At 40.6% G+C, this 17519-nt stretch overlaps 1 long non-coding RNA gene across 1 annotated transcript; it reads left to right on the top strand.

Moving 5' to 3' along the window:
- Nucleotides 1-5788: 5788 nt before the first annotated feature.
- Nucleotides 5789-11318, top strand: LOC109616304. Its single transcript, XR_002197416.2, has 3 exons — nt 5789-5902; nt 5979-6030; nt 11138-11318. It is a non-coding gene; the product is annotated as an uncharacterized LOC109616304 (long non-coding RNA).
- The last annotated feature ends 6201 nt before the right edge of the window (nt 11319-17519 follow it).

Here is a 17519-nt window from a genome sequence, read left to right as displayed (position 1 = left end):
TTCATAACATGTATTTGTTGCCCATTTTCTTAAGAAAAACATCCTTGAGAAGGCGAGAGCGGTCTGTGATGGCAATTCCATCGATCAACTCTTAAAGGAGTAAGAAACAGAGACAAAATTCACTTGGCACAATATAACAGTTTATTAATTATTTGCAAATAAGAGAGACGCGTCAACCGCTTACAAACATGATCTTTCATTATCATTATCCCAGGTGTCATTGTAAATACAAACAAAGTGTTACCACATTAATTATCCAAACCCAATTGAAAATGTTAAATAGGACTTCTAATATTACAGATGGATTTATTCAGGGAAAAAACGGGCCGTGGCCATTTTACCCTATTAAGCAGGCTATGACTATATTGGCTGCGAATCCAGTCTTCATGGAAAACAGCATGTTATCTCAGTATTAAAGACTTTTGCCATTCTGTTCCATACAAAGAGAAAGAAAACACACTCATTACGAAACCATATTTTACCAAATTAGAGAAGCATCATTATACCAATTTCCGTCCTATCCCTCTAATTAAATTTAGGACATTAGTGTCGTATACACCCCAGCGGACACCAATCAATGCAAAACCTTGCAATTTCAAAACTTCCTAGTTAACACCAACCTCGGTAAACAAGATCAAATATTCTACCAGGGAACATACAATGCACAGGGAATACCAAAATGGACAAATGCATTTACTAGGTCGACCATAACCAGGTATCGACAATTCAATTATCCAAAAACTATTATATACAGGAGCAAACTCTACTCCATCTCGCAGTCTAATTACCGGAGTCCAACTTATACTAGAACTTTACTGGGAAAATAGGAATGCGACAGAGGCTGTTTGGACATGGAACAAATATGCCGTTATCTAACTATTAATTAAACACGGGAGCTATACATAGTCACCCGTCAAAGAATCACTTTTACATCTTCAAACCACACTTTCTCAAAACCAACATCCTGACTTACTGAAACTTTCGCAGAGCAACGCAAGTCGCCCACATCCATAGACCGGGCCGAACCCGTTCCTACTCTATGAAATGCCTTATTTAACAACCCATGGGAAACAGCTCTAGGCCCTGTTCTTTCTAAATACCATGAATAACAATAATCAACGGGCTGCCCAATGCTTGTAAAACAGGACGTTGAAATCCTATAGCTGTGTCTGAACATTCTAACGGGATCCCTAACGGTGTCATCAATTTCCTAGCCAACTGGACAACATTTGAAAAACAGAAAGTAAACCAAAAAATTCAATATGTTCACCATTAATCATAAGAAACATAGTGTGTTTAACTCAATACTCTACGTGTTCCCTAAATGCTTGTACATTAAGTGTAACAACATCAATATATGCTCACCGGTAGACGCACTCTGGTCCGTCTCCTCTGACCGTCAGCACCCCTCCCCCAGGTGGTTCAGCGTTCCTGCGTGTTCCCGTCGGATCGCTCACGGCAAGGCCAAAGAGAAGCCGAAACGGTCTCTATGCTTGCAGGAACAATACGTCTAAACAGCCATTGTCTTGATTCCCACTGGTATCTTCCCAAATCCAATGTCCAGTCGAATGTCTAGTGGTAGCTTCATAAATTTAAACGTAGCGGTTAGCATAGTCCCTTCCTCAACCCCGGGTCTGTAGTCTTCTTTGTTCTCAGTCGCTGCAAACACTGGAACTGGTGTTTACTACTCCACACTATTGGACCTGTTCTTGAAACGCGGAGACACGCTCAACACTTCCAAAGCGGAGCAGAAAACGGCCTCCGACGGCCTACAGCACAAGGAAAAGGTCCACAGAACATTATATGCAAAAGATGGTAGGGAAATGTCCACCAACGAGACAGTGTCGCCGGGCTTGATGGGACGATGCAAAACTCCAAGGAGTCCCAGCGATCGGCGGAAACTCAGCGGGAGGGTGAGGGCGGTCAGAGGGGACGATCCTTCTAAACTGCGCCAAAAGGACTACAACACACAGATCAATACACTCCACACAAACTTTCCCAAAGCTTCCATTAGTCACCACGTTCTACATACCGTAGCCTACGCCTGCCAAACAACCTTATAGTATACCTTCAGTAACGTCCATATGACAACACGGCCATAATCTCCCAACCAGCCTGGCAGGCCGCGCATCCGTCACTGAACGGAAACGCCTGCCACCGGAAAACCTAAATTAAACACTCATGGAAACGAGGGACGATCAACGGCATACTGCCGCACTCACCCATGATCCCTAGTTACCCAGTAAATAAAATTTAAAAAGGTCCAACCTTAGTGTAGAACGAAAGAGGCAATCCCTCAAAAAGCCCTGCTTTTGCTTTAGATTTTGAAAGGTCTAACCTTTACTGCAGGTCTAAAGAAATCCAATCTAAATAGTGAAAATAGCCCAAGAAAAGTAATCAATATGCTAACGAGAACAGGTATGTTTTAACCAAAGCAGAGAGGTTGGGAGCCGTTCTGATCTCTAGAGGCAGGGTGTTCCACAGACGAGGCCCTGCCACCGCAAAAGCACGCTGCCCTCTACGCTTTAGTCTGACACGAGGGACTACCAGCAATGCCTGGTCAGGGGATCTGAGACTTCTGGACAGAATGTACAGATTAATAAGTTTAGAGAGATAAACCGAAGTTATGTTGTGTAAAGATTTGTAGACAAAGAGGAATATTTTAAAATCTATTCTCTGCTGAACTGGTAGCCACTGTAAAGATCTGAGGATAGGAGAGATATGATCATATTTGCGACAATTAAGGATGAGTCTGGCCGCAGCATTTTGGACTAACTGAAGACGGGAAATTTGAGAATCTGATATACCGCAATATACTGTGTTGCAATAATCCAGCCGACACGTGATGAAAGCATGAACCGCCATTTCCAGAGTTATTGGAGTGAGAAAGCCTTTGATTTTAGATCGTAAACGAAGTTGGTAAAACCGGAACTGATTACAGATGAGACGTGTTTATCAAACCTTAAGGACTTAAGCACACTGTAGATTTAAAGGGAGATAGACTCCCCAAGTCTGGGCTTGTACACTGGGACCTCTCACTTGGGCTGAAAACAATGACCTCGGTCTTATCATCATTTAGAGAGATGACATTTTTTGCCAGCCATGCCTTTACCTCCTCTAAGCATAGCAGAAGAGAGTTTAATGCTGCAGGATTGTTTCGCTTGATTGGAATGTAAATTTGAGTGTCGTCCGCATAAAAGTGAAATGATACACAGTGTTTCCTAAAAATTGCGCCCAGCGGTAGGATGTTGAGAGAAAATAGAGAGGGAGCCAAAATGGAGCCCTGTGGATGACCACAGCTCAGAGGTGCCATGGAGCAGGAGAAATTGGCCATCTTTACTAAAAACATTCTGTCAGAAAGGTAAGACTGGAACCATGACAAAACAGATCCTTTTATGCCCACCCACGTCTCCAGCCTAGCTAACAGAGTAGGGTGGTCAATGGTGTCAAAAGCCACCAAAAGATCTAAGAGAACTAGAACCACAGTGTCTCCAGAGTCAGTAGAGATATAAATGTCGTTTAGCACTGGCAGGAGAGCGGAGTCCTAAACCCAGATTGAAAAAACTCATATATACAGTTATTTGACAAAAAGTGTTGGAGTTGATCCAACACGATTTTCCCCAATAACTTGGAAATAAAAGGTAAGACAGAGATTGGCCGGTAATTTTTTAAAACAGAAGGATCCAGTGAAGGCTTCTTGAGCAGAAGAGTGACCGTAGCCACTTTAAAATTGGCCGGAACAGAGCCTGTGTTTAAACAGAGATACCATACCTGGACCCACCGAGTTGGTGATTCATTTTAAAAATCTCGGCTGAATGATATCATTTGGGCAAAATGAAGGTTTGACCTTGGCGCTCACATCCTTCAGTGTCTGGAGGTTAATTGAATCAAAAGCCTCCCAAACACAGGAGGTAGGCGACATAATAGGGGGGAGAGTTAATTTAGGGCAATTACTAAGCCTTAATTTAATGATTTTGTTAATAAAAAAACTCTGGAAGTCTTCACATAAAGCATCTGAGGCAACAGACAATTTAACAGATGGATTTAAAACATAAGGTACCTGTACCTGTAGACATAAGGTTTAACCTCAACTACAGATTTTAACCCTCGCCGTCCAACTGCAATTGTATTGCGCTCTAACCTCCTTAGTACAAAATATAAGCCCGGGTACCTGTACTGATGAATTACAAAAATCATATAAGCCGAGCGCCCTCGCACTCACCCCTTTCACAGCCAGTCCACGAGTGGGGGGGGAATCGGGCTCCGACCAAGTCTCTGGCTGTGCACGGATAACCAGCCAGGATATGATTAGAGACACCAGGTTAAGGAACCAAGGATAAGCTCCCAAAATGTGATGACAATTCCATCTATCGAATCTTAAAGGAGTAAGAAACAGAGACAAAATTCTCTTGGCACAATATAACAGTTTATTAATTATTTGCAAATAAGAGAGATGCGTCAACCGCTTACAAACATAATCGTTCGAGGAGTCTCTGACTCGATACAGGTCATTCAACAGTATATATAACATAGAAAAGGGGTGTGGTAAGTTGTTAACCATCTGTCTTGTCAATAAAACACATTCCCTTTGTTCTATCACATATCCTGGGCTTGATACAAGGGACATGTTGTCCTCCCCCATCTGGGTAACCTTCTCAAGCCTTGAGGGGGACTTAAAGCGTCTGGACAACCTACAGATAGGCAGCTGATTAACCCTATAAGAATGCATCAGGTTTCAGAATTTCAACAGGTCACAGGAGCATATATTGAATGTGGCAATCACTGGACTGACTGTCCTTTGCTAATAGGATAATACATTTGTTCATTTTAACTACAGTGTAAGCAACATTAAGTTATGGTATTACAATTGTGTAGTTCTGCTCCACTATTTCCTAACAATAATTAATCTTAATTCCCCACAGTAACCAATCAAACAGTACATTTTCCGTCTGTTGAAGGCTTTTATCCCTGCATGTTATAGATGTGGGATGTTTAATGCTCTGAATTTTGATTCTGTCTTAGCATTGTGACATAGGTAATAGGATTATTACCTATTTCAATTCATTGGGTGAGTCCCAGGACAAATGTAAGGCCATTGCGAGAGAATGGGGGTATGTAGACTACTATTGTATGTTTTGCCAAAAAATCTTAATATTGGATTGCTATTAGGAAATGTTTTCTGGTTGATGTATGCACACATACACTGAATACAATGCTTTAAGCACAGATGTAATTTCACAGGAATTGTTCCAAAGCAGTCCAAGTTCTCTACTTTCAAGTGTCCTCAAATAAAGGATAGGGCTCGACTGGCCAATTAGTTATCTAATTCTTTGGGTATGTTTAATATACATTTCTTTGTTTTACTTGGTGTGGGAATAAAAGTTGTCAAGCCATTAAACTGCATAAAGTGGCCATGTTGTGGCTCAGCTGTAATGTACCAAGACTTCAATCAAATACACTTGTCATTAACTCAAAATATCCAGGGTTCAATACCGAAGTGGCTAGACCTTTCAAGTGATAAGAATATATACATTACTAAAAAAAATATAGGACTTCCACAGGTCTGATAAGCACAAAGTATGTTCTTCTAAAGCAATATCTTAAAACATAACATTTGACTCAAAATTGCTTAAGATTCATTCCTTTCATTTTGTTTGATCAAATGCAGGTCATGTCCGGGGTTAATCCACAGAAAGTGCTTTCTATGGGATGGTTCTGGGGACTGCTACCTCTGTCAAGGTTTACACTTCAGATTTTTTTTCAATTTCAAGATGGCTGACAACTGTTTTGCTGTCTACCCCTGACCATAAACAAGACACCTCTGCTGCTGCTAAGACTCCCTCTCCTGACGCGCAGCCGGGGAAATCGCAGCCGTCCAACGCCCAACTGGAAACCGCCAAAGGTGATGCACAAAAGCAGTGGAGTGCTTTCCCCGGAATAGACACTGAAAAATGTTAATTTATTTTCACTGGTTACAGGTTTCTTGGTGGAAAGTGTTTTCAAGATTTCAGACTTCCATCAAACAAAACAGTAAGTGTAAAAACTGTTTTAATGTGTGGCCTGTGGCGTCCCCTGCGGAGGATTAATGTAGGGTGTCTGTGTGGATGATATAACTAGTCTGTATTTCCATAGTGCCATAATGTAATGCACACATGAAGTGTATGTATCCACGTTTTACATTGGTCAGCCATTTTGTCTACCATCTTGTAATATATCTCTATGTCTATGTATAAGACACAGGTATGCCGATTGCCAGGTTAATCAGAGTTACTTTTCTTATTTTTATAGGTTTAATATGATGTTCATTGTACAAAATATCCAAGATGATTGGTTCTTGATGCAGTGTTAGACCTCCTGGAGAATTAGACAAGTAGACCAAGAATCAGCATTCTAGGTCAATCGGGGTGCAAATACTGTCATTGTGAAAAAATGTATTAGGTTGTGGCCTGTGGCGCCCCCTGTGGAGGAATCAGGTCCAGTTTCTGTGTGGAAGGTATATGGCAGTAGTCATCAAACTTTTGTAGCCCAAGATCACATTTTTATTCAAAACGTAAGCTGAGATCTACCATTGAAAACAATCGATTTATAACATTTGATCTTAAAATGTATTTCACTATTAAAACATCATTCTGTCTGTAAGCACCAACAAACGCCGCCTTAATATACAAAATAGAGGTTAACAATATTATTTTACTATGCTCACTAACAGGCTTGGCACACAAATAGATGCAATTAGAATTGTATATTACAAGTCACATTAACCAATAACCGGCTTACCACACAAATGCATTCCCATCAATAGTATTGCATTTTAACAATGCACATGAATCAAGTTTACCATTAATCAATAACAGGCTTATCACACAAATGCATGCCCATCAATAGTCTTGCATTTTAACAATGCACATGAACCAAGTCTACCAATATTAATAACACACTCGTAATAATAGTATTGCATTTTACCATGGCACGTTACAATATTGAGTAACTTAACTATAAATAACCATCTCAACAAATACACACACAACAATGAACAACTATTTCAATGACAAGCTGCAAATAAAAATGTAAATGCAGTTTAGTTTTGAATTGTAGTAATTTGACTGTGTAAAAATAGAGTAAATTAAGAGAGGCTCAACATGATACCCATGAAAATAAGTGTCAAGAGGAGAACAGTGTCTGTCTGCCTGTCATTCAATCAGTGTGATGGATGGGACTGGACACTATCTGCAAGTGAGTCGTTGTCTGGCTCATAGTTCGACATGGCTAGTCTAATGCGGTCTGTTAGATGTGCATCTGTAAGGCGAGAACGGTATTTTGACTTTATTATTTTCATCTGTGAAAAGGCCATTTCACATAGGTATGTAGATCCAAAAAAGGCCTTCACCTTAATCGCGCATGTTGAAATGAGTGCATACTTCTCTCTACTCACAAGTCCCCAAAAGTCCTTGTCTCTCGATCTAGCTTTCAATTCAATGTCACTTTGTAAGTCAATTATTTCCATGTCTACTCCCATTGGCAAACCAAACACTTCCTGCATTTTAGCAGAGAGCTGTTCAATGTCATAGGAAAAGAATGGATTTGAAATAAAAGTGACCACTTGCTCAATCTGGTTTATCTCTTCAAATCTCTGATTGAATTCATGCATCAGCTTGTTAAATTGGTTACAGAAATGTTCAGAGTGGAAAGCGTTTTTGTTTTTAATGTTTTGCAACATCTTTTCAAGGTTTTGGAAGTGTGTTAGCTTTCTGTTTTTTACCTGGGTGGTCCACAAACTCAGCTTGACCTTGAATGCGTTCACTGAGCTTATAATGTGGGCAAAGTCCCTGTCTTTTCCTTGGAGCTCACAGTTTAGCTTGTTTAGTTTTGCTGTTAGATCAGTAAGAAACCCCAAATCTAACAACCATTCATCATTGGACAGCTGCTCATAATTTTCATTCCTCGACTCAAGAAAACATCTAATCTCAGGCAGCAAATCAACAAAGCGCTGGAGCACTTTTCCGCGACTCAACCACCGCATATCTGCGTGGAGAATGAGATCGCCATATACAGAATCAAGTTCATCTAACAAGGACTTAAACAAGCGGTGTTGAAGTGCTTTTGCGCGAATCGAGTTAACAATTTTAACCACAGGAGACATCACATGTGAGAAATCAATTACTTTACCTGCCAAAGCTTGTTGGTGGACACAGTGTTAATTCACAAACGGTGGAAAATCCGGATCTTTTTTACACAGTGCGCAAAAGCCCGAATGCACACCACGCATTGCGGGGGCCCCGTCAGTTGTTATTGACACCAATTTTTGAATTGGAATATTGTTCTCATTAATATATTTCTTGAATTTGTTGTACACATCTTCGCCCCTTGTTCTCTCTTTCATTGGGATAAGAGTTAGAAAGTCCTCCTTTGTTGTGGAGTCCTTGAAAGCCATTCTAACGAACACAATCAGCTGGGCAGTGTCTGTAATATCCATGGACTTGTCAAATTGAAGTGAAAAGTATTCACAAAGTGATAAGTCTTTAAGCACTTGTTGGGAAATATCCTCAGACAGCATCTCAACTCTTCTGGCTACAGTGGATGCACCAAGCGACACTTTCTTTATTGCTGCTTTGTCTTGTTTTTGAAGTCAGTGAATAAAGTGGCGGCGGTGACAGTCATAGCTTCTTTGAACAACTCACCATCAGTAAACGTTTTTTTGTGCTTAGCCAATATGTGGCTAACACGGAATGATGCCTTTGTAGCAGCCTTGTTTTTAGCTGTAGGTTTTGTAAAAAGGGTCTGTTGGGCTTTTAGCAGGCCTTTCAGTTCCTCCACTCTCTTAATTCGTAGTTGGCTTTTCAGTGGATAGGTGTCGGTGAATTTCGGATGGGCGGTGCTATGATGGCGCTCCAGGTTGCCTCTTTTAGATAAGGATATAGCCTTCTGACATATCGGGCATATCGTTTTTTCCTTCACTGTGGTGAACAGAAATTCATGTTCCCATTCATCATGGAAATTGTACTTTTTTGCCTTCTTTTTTACCGGTCCCTCAGCCATTTTGCTGGAAGTCTGACAGCTAACATTCGACCACCGAACATCAATAACTGTGCACTGCCATACAGTGTCACTGTACGATAGGCTACACGCACTGTTAAGCACATTGCTCTAATATAGCTTCTGATTGGTTTAATTGTATTTTCCGACACAGTAGAACAATCACATAACGGATCACTGTATATTTTTCGGTATAAAAAAGAAGTAAAAAAACAGCACATTTACAAAAGGGTTCACGATCTACTAGGAATGCCGTGAAGATCGACCAGTCGATCACGATCGACTATTTGGTGACCACTGGTATATGGTCTATATTTTTATTGTGCCATAATGTAATGCACACATGAAGTTTATTCATGCATTTGTTTTACACTGGTCAGCCATTTTGTCTGACATCATGTATTTTATCTTGTAGCTGTGAACACCCTATCAGGAGACATGTATAAGACACATGGTTGCCGACTGACAGGTCAATCAGTGTTATTGTTGATTTTATGTAGATTTTTTTTTTTTCAAGAAATGTTCAATGTAAAAAATATTCAAGATGGCAGACTTGATAGGTCCTTGAGGCATAGTTGTACCCCTTGTAGAATGAGGCATGTATACAAAGAATCAGCATCATTGTGAAAAAACTGATTTTGGCCATTGCTTGTGGCGCCCCCTATGGAGCAATCGGGTTGTGTCTCTTTGTGGTAGGTATACGTAGTCTATATTTTCAGTGGTCCAATTTATAAAACTTTTCACCAAGGACTTTTTGAGTTAAGTGGTTTCAAGGGGGGGAAAAGTAAATAATAATAAATATAGTTGCAAGAAACAGTGGGACGGGGTTCTCCTATATGGCAAGAATAGTGAAATAGGTCAGAAGTTACAAGCTGGAAAGGTCAGACACTGTGACACTATTTATATGGATTATTTATACCCTAGTGAATATTCTCAGAAGCCATGTTCCACCTCACTACATCTAGTTTTTCATTTATAAGGCAATTTTCATAGCTAAGTTTGACTTATAGTGTATTGAATTGGAGCAAATTGAGTGGGTATCATAAAAAGTGCTGCTGGCTATACCCTCTATTTTCCCCCATGAAATGACAATTTATATGGATTCTTCATACCTTAGCGAGTAATTCTTGAAAACCACGTTCCACGTCACAACGTCTAGGTTTTTTGTAAAAGGCAATTTGCATAGGCTAAATTCTGGTGTAGAGTCTTGCACTGGAGCCAATGGAGTGGTTGGCTAAGAAAGTGCTGCTGGTGTGACCTACGTTGAGATAGACAGCATAGAAGTTGGTCAATAGGGTAAACACTGGAAAATTGTTTGGCAGGGGACATTAGTGTCTGTTTGTGTATGGACTTTTGACTCAACAGTAACTCTCTAAGGCCATCAACAAAAACACTGGCAATGGAAAACAGTGGTAGGACACTGCAACTATGTTTTTTCAATAAGAATCTTTGTGCATGTGTGTGAAAGAGATACAATGAAGTAACCAATTCTATGCTGTCTGTATCACCTATCTTCTACAGTTAAACAGACTTACATTAACCACCTTTTTACTGTGGTCATTGTTCTGCCATCTTGCAACGTATCCCTTGTTCCTTACAACCCTATAGGGAGGCATATATGAAGCATGTACACCAAAAATCTGGTCAATATGACTGCTGGGTGATTTTAGTTATTTTATTAGTTTTTTGTGAATATACTTTTACCTTTTTTTACATTCTGTGATTTTCATCTTACTGTTGTTAACTTAACATCTTTAACATTTTACAGAACCAACAGTCATGTTTCCATTGCATTCATTATAACAATTGTACACATTAAAATACATATAGTATTCTTTTAAAAGGGCAATAAAACAGATCAAAATGACAAATTATGAGTAATGAGTTAAAAAAACCCAGTTAATAACACCCAGTAGATTTTAAAACTAATCCTAAATTACTTAAAATGGTCTCAATAATCCATTAAAAACCTTTTTAAACCATGTGTACTTGTGTTCTAAAAAGTAATCTCAGAATACAATTAAGAACAGTGTTTTTAAGACGTTCAAAAATGGGTACTAATCCAGTTCTATAGCTAAGAAGTTCTGTGTCTCCTCCTGTGCAGTAACAGGGCAACGACCGTGACTCCCCGCCATCCTGACTCCCCAGCGCGGGCACTGAGGAACCCCCCTCTGAGGCCCAGAGGAGATCGCCCCCGATCAGTCCGTTGCCGGCAGGGCCTTCCAGCAGGGGACATACAGTTATGTGTTGTGCCCTGTGATGGCAATTTCTAAAATCCAAGTAATTCTATGAAAATGGTAGGTAAGACAGGAGAAATCAATTGCGCAATAAACGGTTTTAATCTTGCTTGCAAGGAGAAAGTATACAGGTTACAAAGTAACAGTGGATAGTTTCTAAATAAAAACATCATTTCGACAGTATTTATTACATAGGAAAAAGGGGTGTGGTAAGATGCTGCCATCTGTTTCATGTCAATCAAACACCTTTCCCTTTGTTCTATCACACACGTCAAATGCTATCTTCCCCCACCTTATCCTTCCTGCCATAATGTTTACTGTAGTGTTTACCCAAAGGGGCCAACTGACCTTACTGGCCCCTGTTGTATCTTCTCCTATCCTGTCCTAAACCCCACTGATCTCCATCTGGACAGACAATAGATGCCCCCTATGCAAATACCAGATCCCACACATTCCTATACCTATCTAAACCGTGGGACTCAGTCCTTTACTCAGTCAGAATACATTGTATATAGAAATTTCCACAACAGCCCCCTCCGACTTCCGCCCTCAGGGTCTTTGCGGCCCCGGGGGCCCCACTTCGTCCACACCAAAGGCGCAGCGGCCCCCCGGAGCCGCTGCCAGAGAGCGGTTGTCCACACGCATCCACGCCAGCGGGTTCTGGAGGTCCGCAGTGCACCCTGGCAGCCAGCGCTGGCGGGCCACAGATTTTTTTATTTTCTACAGTGGTGTCAGCCCCCAGCCGCTCCTTTGCACAGGGTACAGAGTGCTTCTTAACTTGCTTTTTTAATCGACCCGGTGAGGGTCCAACAGCTCCTTGTTATTTCGTTTCCTCTGGGGCTGTGGGACACTCACCATCAGGTCGCCTTCCTCCTCCATCATCTCTCCTACACTCCCCTCCGACACAGTTTCCATGCTGTCGGAGAGGGAGAAGAGGAGACCGGTTTCCCCAGGGGCAACGGTTCTCTCACCGGTCGTGGATCTAAAATCCGTAAGGGCCCCTGGGGGAGGAACTGGTGCTTGAGACACGTCCTGGGGGGGTCTGGAGGCAGGGGCTCTTTCTCCGACTCCGCCTCACCCCCGACGCCCACCAAGCTCCTCTTCTGCAAATGCCACCACCTCAACCTCTTTTTCCTGACCTGATTTTGGGGCCCTCTCTTCCTCCCGTTCTATTACATTTCTGGCTTTTACTTTGTTGGCAAAAGAAGAAGGACAGTCCCTCATGAGATGGGAGCACAGACCGCACAGGTTACAACTCCTGCCGTTCGTGCACACCTCAAAGAGGTGCCCAATCTGCTGCATACTATACGATCGCAGTTAGCTGCCTGGTGGCCATGTTCACCACACTTCCCACACAACTTGGGCTGGCCATTGTAGTGAACATGGCCTGCTCTCCATCCATTAGCTGGCTCGGGACACGGCCGGCACCAGTCCAGATGCCGTTCATGTCCTTCACCTTTATAGGGTCACTCTTCCCATTGCAGAACCGGTTAAGCCACATCACTATGTCCGTTGGTTCTGCTGTCTCATTATACATACGAATGATGACCATTTTCAATCGATCATCTGTAAACTTTTCAAGTTCAAAACAAAACAAATTTAGCACTGCAGTTTTCAAAGCAGAACAAGAAGTTCCGCCGTGTCCCTGCCGTGGCAAAACTGACATCAAAACCCTACAGAGCAAGTATACAATGTATCTCTGCCGGATGGAAGCAAAGCAATTCTTGTAAGAACTTCCTCGAGGGGTCTAAACGGGAAATCTCTATAAGTTTCCCATCTACCCCCTTCAAGTTGAAACGCACACTGTGGTGCCTCTTAATGCTGGCCCGTACCGCTGACATGATGGAAGCTTTCACCTGCGCTCAAACTTTCCGGTAAAGTTCTAGGTTAAGCCAGAAATGTAAAAACACCCCAGAGGACTAAATTCTAAAAGCTAAAACCGGTAAAACCAGTTAAAACTAATACAATTCAGTCAAATGGGTAAAGGTTTAGAAGCAGTAAGATTAGTTAAAACCAGTAACAAAAGGCTAAAATCAGTAAGATGCCACTAGTTCCCACTGTCCAACTACCTCCTGGTCCAATCTTTCAAGGGTCCGTGGTGTTCTGTGGGCTAGCGAGTCCAGGAGGGCCGTGGTCAAGCCACTGTTACCCTCCTTTCCTCCTCCTTCTTCTGGCCTTGTCCGTAGACCTGTGAAACTGCACCAGCCGCGGTCAAGCCACTGTTACTGGCACAGCTCCCAGGTCCGTAGAAAGAAATAATAAAAAATATAAGAATAAGGGTGAGAAAAGGCGATAAAACCAAGCACCCCTCCAAACACTTGAGCGTGATTGAAGAGAAACTGAATTTTCTGCCCCCACTGTTTACATTTTAAATGATCTATAGAAATTAGCCAAAAATAAATATTTGCCCCCTCTGTATTATTTTCTGCCCCCTCATACAGATATACATTTTTACGACCCTATTTATATTTAGAACAGGGTCTTAGGATGCCTAAGGGGGAATTGTGTATGGTCTTATTGTGCATATGTTTAAATTTTATGACCATAGGGTTATTTGTGTATTAAAATGGGTTTATTATTTGTTAAGGTGTCTGTGCCTTGAGTAAGGGATCACAAGTTGGCTTGGGATGGGGGCAGATTTCCTATCTCACATTAGGAAGAGACCGATTTAGGTTTTATGACCTCATGATGCCTAAGGAGAAATTGTGTGTGTGTCTGTACATTGACTAAAGGCTCACAAATTATCATGTTCATCTTTCCACAGATTGTATGTCATATTGTTTTCTGGATCAATGGTAACTATGTGTAAACCTGAATGCTGTGTGTGCGTGTTGACTAAGGAATTCTTGAGATCAATGCTTCCTTGGAAGGGGAAACCAGGATTGGTTGGCCAATGGCAAGAGCCCTTCAAAGATTGTATAACATTAACTTTTTAGTTGAAGGGCACAAAAAGTCAATTTCCGCCTAAAATGATGCACCCAAATCTAAATGCTTGTAGCTCATGACCTGAATATAGTAGAAACATTTTCTTGGTACCATTTGAAAGGAGACACACTGTAGTTTGCAGGAATTATAAATTAATGCAGGAAAATATAACACAATAGATTTGGCAGAAAATAAAACAAACCAAAAACATGCGCAAACAGTTGGCAGGAGTAGAAAGGAAAAGAGTAGAAGGGAATAGGAGAAAGAAGGGGGAGACTTATCGACTTCTGGGAAATCTCTGAAATGGCCAGTCAGATGATGACATCACAGTGGGGGTCAAGGGCGAGAGGGACCTCCTGAATCACTGTTGGTTATTCAGGGAGAAATATGGGGATGAATAGGCCGTAAGAAACAGCCACAAAATGTCATTGCCAAATCACAGACAATTGGTTACATATAAGAACATTATGAACTGAAATCTACTATAATGACGTGACCCAATAGACAGTAAATGCTCAGAAACTATATGACATAGCCTAATATGCTAATGGTAATACACTGTATGTCTTGGGTAATCTATCTTATTGTACTCACCAAGTTTCTTGACTCACAGTCCATGATTTCTTCCAAAAATCTAGTCCAAATTGGTCTCCTATGTTGCTTTTCCACTTATGAGTAGCCATTTAAACTTTAAATGCAGAGTATAGTTTTGTGAGCAGCGACAGCTATGCGTCTTGCGCAATAGTCAAGTTTGGTTGAAGATTTGTGGGGGTGGTGTGCACCGTTGGTGTGTCCTGTGTGTGTGTGTGTGTGTCTGACGGTGATAGTTAAAAAATTGCCGTAAAGAGTGGCTCGTGTGCTCTCAACCTAACGAGTTTCAAATCCATTGGTCGTCATTTGAGGGAGCTACATGCTCCCAAAGACATGCGCTCGCGCATAACCGGTGCCAAACTGCATGTCTTTGCTTACGTGGTGCGAAGCATATAGGCAACCCAGAAGGATAAACTATGTCTGGTTAAATGCTAGAGGCTCTGTTCTTTTTTTACCAATTATTACTGTGTTAAAACCTAGCATGGTTTGAATATCATGAATAGTTTTGCTCCGAGTTGGATTTTGTGGTGGAGAACATGGATCGTCTTGGATTATAAAAACTGAATTTATCAAACAAAACGATGCTTGGCTATATCTCTGGGACCATCAAGATAAGAAATCAGAAGAAGACTGCTCATTGTAAGTACACAATTTACCACCAGAGACCAAACTAGAGACCCTGGTGCCATTTTTGTGGATGTTGACTATACTCAAAAACTTGCATAGGAGTTAGTCGCCGTAATAGCTATTTAAATTGTGAACTGCAGTTAGATTCACAAGATTCTAAGCTTTCTGCACATATATAATATGCCTATAACAAAAAAATATATTTACAACACTTTGCACACTTTGTGGCATAAACGTTTGGTGTCCCGGCGCCGGGACGTTTGAATTAACAACAAGGATCCACCCCATTTCAACCCCCATCCTCTCTCACCCAGGAAAGTGGCCTTCGGGGACGGTTTAAATAATTCCCTTTTTTCCTAGGGTTATATCTGTGACTTGTTTCAATCTGTATATAACTTAGGGTTTTTAAAGTGAGTGAAGAGTGAACACATAAGAAAAATAACAATAATAGCTTTGATACTGACTGATACATCGGTGCCCAAGGTGAAAGATGTCTTAGCTTGTCCATGATATTAAAACGTCCTTATTGGGTATGTGTTTAAATAATAATGATGCGAAATTAGGCTACATTACGGCATGGCAAAACTTTTCTAAACTTGATTTAAACATACTGAAATGTAGACGCTACTTATATTCATTTCGGAACATACCATTTTGACATTCCTTCGATTACTTTTCCTAAATAAGTGTAGCATTATATTATATTGTTCCGTTGTCAGATTTCTAAACTCACAAACTGAGAACTATTTAGAGACTAATTACCCTTTGTTTTACATTGTATTCCTGCTTAACTGATTAGGCATGTGAGACTACAAGTATTGTAACAGGCGCTTTGTCTCACCTGTGTTGTGGAAATTTCTCTAACCCTTGTTCAAATTAGAAAAGGAATGTGGGGGACCTGGTATTTGTCTAGGGGGCATCGTTGACTGGTATCAGCAGATGAAATTGTTACTCTTCATCTGCACATCTGTATAACTCATCAGGGCTTCTATTGTCTGTCCAGATGCTGTAAGAGCTCTTTAGATTTCAATAGGTTACCCATATGGGGGGAGGACAGCTTTCCCCTTGTGAAGACTAGGTAGTAACAGAACAAAGATTGTGTTTTATTGACATAGGACAGCTGGGCAGCATCTTACCACACCCCTTTTTAACTGTAATAAATACGGACTGTTCATGTATTAAGTTAGACTCCTCGGATGATTAGGTTTGTGTTTGACGCATCTCTTATTTGCAAATAATTAATAAACTGTTAAATTGTGCCAAGAGAATTTTGTCTCTGTTCTTACTCCTTTAAGAGTTCTGATCGATGGAATTGCCATCACACCCGTCTCTCTCTTTGGGTTAATGTGGAGTAATTAACAGTAATTTGTTGACTTTAGGCCATTGTACAGTAAATTAATGAATTACATGTTCTGTTGAATCATCATTTTATTAGAACATTTAGAAAGAAATCTAGTTATTTACCTCTGAAAATATTAATGAAACATTTAAGGTTTAACGTGTAGTCTATTGCCCTGTTTAATAAACATCCTTCATGTAAACATGCTATGTTAAACACTTGAATTATATTTTCTCTGGGGTCTACTCCGACATATTGTGCTTTATAAAAGAAATTTAGTGGGGAAAGTAATATTTTTTATTTTAATACGTTTTTATTGCTAAAAACAGATGCAGTCTTCAGGAAATATTTCTGCAGAAAAGTGGCATCAATGACACAGTAAGTAATGTACTTGGTAAAAGTCTGCAATTAGCCTACATAAATGTTAACTTAATCATTGTAATCAAAAGCTATATTTCCAGTCAAATAAATGTATTTTGGTTTAAATAATTACAATTAACGAAAAGGAAGAGATTCATGTGTAGACCTATAACATGGAATTAAACACAGCAACATTGCAATCCATGAATAGGATTATAGTAGACAATATTCCTCCACGGTTTTATTCTGGCCATATACATTGGACATAAGTCTACACACCCCTGCGAAAATACCTGGTTTTTGTGATGTAAAAAAAATTTGACAAAGATAAATCATGTCTTCCACTTTAAATGTGAACAATTCAATTGAAAAACAAAATATCCACTGCAAGTACAGACGCAGGCTTG

The sequence above is a fragment of the Esox lucius genome, chromosome 6, assembly GCF_011004845.1.
Source record: "Esox lucius isolate fEsoLuc1 chromosome 6, fEsoLuc1.pri, whole genome shotgun sequence".
NCBI classification, from domain to species: Eukaryota; Metazoa; Chordata; class Actinopteri; order Esociformes; family Esocidae; genus Esox; species Esox lucius.
Note: the sequence above shows the minus strand (reverse complement) of the source record. Positions and strands in the feature narration are given on the sequence as shown.